Source organism: Marmota marmota, unplaced genomic scaffold, assembly GCF_001458135.2.
Source record: "Marmota marmota marmota unplaced genomic scaffold, marMar, whole genome shotgun sequence".
Taxonomy (NCBI): domain Eukaryota; kingdom Metazoa; phylum Chordata; class Mammalia; order Rodentia; family Sciuridae; genus Marmota; species Marmota marmota.
Genome location: NW_025999949.1, coordinates 9,972,987 through 9,976,858, shown reverse-complemented (window position 1 = coordinate 9,976,858; position 3,872 = coordinate 9,972,987). Strand labels below are relative to the sequence as shown.

General features: G+C 35.7%; 1 protein-coding gene across 3 annotated transcripts in view; it reads left to right on the top strand.

Annotated features, from left to right (window-relative positions):
- The window catches only part of Sybu (syntabulin), a 101,558-nt gene that overhangs the window by 24,398 nt on the left and 73,288 nt on the right, over positions 1 to 3,872 (top strand). The gene's annotated exons all lie outside the window — the stretch shown is intronic.

Genomic DNA, 3,872 nt, shown 5'->3' with positions numbered 1-3,872 from the left:
AAATATATATATATATATATATATATATATATATATATATATAAAAGGTAGAGTGCCCCTGGGTTCAACCCCCAATATTATGTAAAAGAAAAGGAAAGAAAGAAAAAGAAATGGACTACAGGGGACAAGTCTGAAAACCAGGTTAGAAATTCAGGTAGAAAAAGATGAGAGAAGTGAACCCATTTTAAAGATAATTAAGAGGTAGAACATATAGGATTTAGTCTCCAGGTAGTTGTAAAAGGGTAAGGAAGAAAGAAGAGTTAAGACTGTCACCCAGGTTCCAGGATCTGCATGATACCATTTATTAACTTGGGGACTGCAGATATAAGATTAGCTTACAGAGGAAATGGGATGAATTCATTCAGGAATATAATGAATTTATATCCTGTGGAATATAAAAGTTGAGATATCCAGGTGGATTATGGAATCATCCTGGAATAGTGATATGAATTTATAGAATTTATAGAAGAACTGCCTATAAATAATAATTGGATCAATTGAAAATAATGATATTATGCAGGGAGAGAAAGTAGGATAGGAGTATAAAATACCAACACTTAAGTAAGGAGCTGAATGGATACTGAAAAGTAGGAAAAAAATAGGAGGCTGATGATACAGAAAAAAGGTGGCTTTTAAAATGTAGCAGTGTTTATGCCAAAGGCAATAAGAAGTCAAGATCAGGATGAAAACTAACCATTAAATTAAACCTCATGGTTTGGTAGGTTGGTGTGCACAAGAATGGATGGGAGTGGGTCAAGGGAAAGGGAGAGTCTGAGATGATGTAGGTAGCTAGCTGTTAATTAGAAGTGTGGTGATGATATTTATAGCAGCACAGTTCACAGTAGCCAAATTATGGAACCAGGCTAGGTGTCCATCAACAGATGAATGGACAAAGAAAATGTGGTATGTACGCACAACTGAATTTTATGAAAAATGTAGTTATGTCATTTGCAAGAAAATAGAACGAGAGACCATTATGTTGAGCTAAACAAGTCAAATTCAGAAGGTTAAAGGTCCTAGGTTTCCTCTCATATGTGGAAGGTAAAGTGGAAAAAAGAAAAGAAAGATGAGGGCAGATCTCATGAAAATCAAAGGGAGCTCAGTAGAGGAAAAGGGACCAAAGGGATGGGAGGTGAGAAGGGAAGGGGGAAGTACTGGGGAATGATATTAATCAAATTATACTGTGTATTGTGTGCATGTATGAATATGCAACAACAAATCCCATCAGTATGTACAACTATAATGCACCAATAAAAAATATGGGAGAAAAAAGGAAATTTGGTGATAAATGAAAAGAAGCAATTAAATAGTATTAGTTAGATAAAATAGATTAAAAGTCATTTATTTCACCAAGAAATATTCCAGCTGTTTAAATGCTCATGTGAAATGTTCAATAGAAAAGCAGATTGAAGTCATTTTTAAAAGAAAAACAGCTAATAATAATAGCTTGTACTCATTGAGTGCTTAGTGTGTACTGAGCACTCATTCTAAGTTCTTTATGTGTATAACTCAATTGTTGTTTACAAAATCCTAGGTACTATGTTTATTTTGCTTTGAAGATAAAGAAATGAAAAGCTGGAAAGTTAGAAGTGCTCATAGGATAATTTCCTTTATGAGGTAGAAAAGAATGGTATCCAAAACAGGTAAAGGAAGTACTCTTTCATACCATTCTAAAGGACCAGAAATGGGAGGGATGGGATGCAGGCAGTTGCATTTATGGATTTGGAACTTCTGTTTGTCAATTAGAGGATGAGGGCGTCTACACACATGAAGTGCTGAGATAGAGGGCTGGTAGGCTAGAAGTATGGGGAAGGTTTCAGTGAAACCTGTGGTGAACAGGAGAGAACACTGACTAGAGAGCATAGATGATTTCTAGGCAGCACTGAGTCCTTACTACAAGTGGAGAGCAAGAATAGACAGTGCCGTTCATCAGCAGTGTGTTGGGGCTTCCCCTGGTGTTGGGCTTCAGATCTGGGGGAGGTAGTGCTGTTAAGACTATCTTGGAAAGTTCTAGGATTCAGCATGTTGAATCCACCACAGGACATGGAAGACCTTCGAGGCAAATCAAACATGCAGGGTTATGGGGGAAGATGGGGAAAGAAGAAGGGTGTGGATCCATTTAATTGGCACTTATTTGTACCTTCTTTAAAAGTAGAGTATGATTGAACCTAATTAACCAGGTAAGAGAGGAATGGATCATGCTCAGAGACAAAAACATAGCTTAGTGAAGGGGCATATATGAGAAATCTCTGTACTTTTTATTTTTTCTGTACACCCCAAACTACTCAAAAATATCTAACCTACTAAGTAAAAATATAGATCTGGGAATAGATTACATAGGGACCATCTAAGTATCATTTACCATTCTTTTTGGAAGAATTTATGGATTATTTAGCTACAATCGAACCACGTGGATTATCCTCTCCAGAGTTATTTTGATGGCAGAAGAAAGGAGGAAGAACAAGAAACCTATTGTTGAATCCCCAATTTGCACAAGGGACTGTGGTGGGTTTATTATAAGTTTTATATAATTTAATGTTGGGGTTAAACCTATGAAGTTGGACCACATGTTTATTTTGCAAATCAAGATACAAAGATACAGAGATGTTACCTAACTTTTCTAAAGTGGCTCAGGGGGTAAGCAGAGAAAAGGTTTGGAACCATTGTCTATTGACAATGAGTACATGATCATTGCCCCACACTCCCTGAATAACTATTCTGTTCATTAACATTCAGTTGTTTTATGTAGCCTTAGGGTTTGAAAATTTTCTGAAACCATGATGAGAAAGTTTGAAGAAAGTCACCAATAAACTTTACCTGTCAAAAGAAAGATTTACTAATGAACCAATAGGTGGCAGTATAACATGGCAGTCTTAAATATTTAAATAATCTTGTTAATTGACAATTGTTTGAGGCACCAGGTGTTGTGCTAAATATTGTGCTTGGCCCTGTGCTAGTTGATCAGAAGAAGGAGAGAGAAAAATAAAGGAGATAGAGGAAGAGAAAGAGCAGAGATGAAGTAAAAGGAACTCTCAAGAAGCCAAAATTATAATAGGAGCTATATATTCTTCAAAATTCATCTTAGAACTCAACCCTGGAAGTCCCAGATGCCATAAGCCCTCTAAATACCTATATGACATGGTGCCAATAGTGAACAGTGTAACCACTGATAGAATGTCCATGTCTCTATTAGACCATGAGACACCTTGGGGATGGGAAACTGCTCATCTTTGAATATCTTGGAACCAGTAGCTGCGCCAGTGCCTGGCTTGGATAGATATGAAATAAACTTTAATGGATGAATAAATGAACAACTTAATGAAAGATATATTACTGTTTATCACTTCTTCTCTTTAATCCTATCAATTCTATCTATCAAATGTTGTATCTTTTTCTTTAATGAAAATTAAAGTTCTTTAGAATCCTCTGATTAGACACGCGTAGTCAGACACATCACCCATTGTGTCATTGGTTTGTTAGTAAAAAGGAACTGTCTTTAGGATGAGGAGAATGTGGAACAAGCCAACTGGCAGCCATAGTGGTTGGAATATTTTGATCCTGAGGAAGAGAGGGTATCTAACAAGCTCTAACCATGCGCCAGACATAAATACTAGATTTGTCTAATCCTTAATAATATTGTAAGCTAATTACTGTTATAAAGTCTATTTTATAGGTGTGAAAATGAAGCCCAGAGAATTTAATTTGTCCAAAGACATTAACTGGTGCAACTGGATCTTCCTTTTTTTTAAAAAAAAAAAAAAACTAATATGCCCTTATCAGATTGTAAGTCCTAGAGAGGTTAAAAACTTGCTTAAAGTAACACTGTCAGAAAGCAGCAAAAAAAAAAAAAAAAAAAAAAAAAAAAGAAAAAA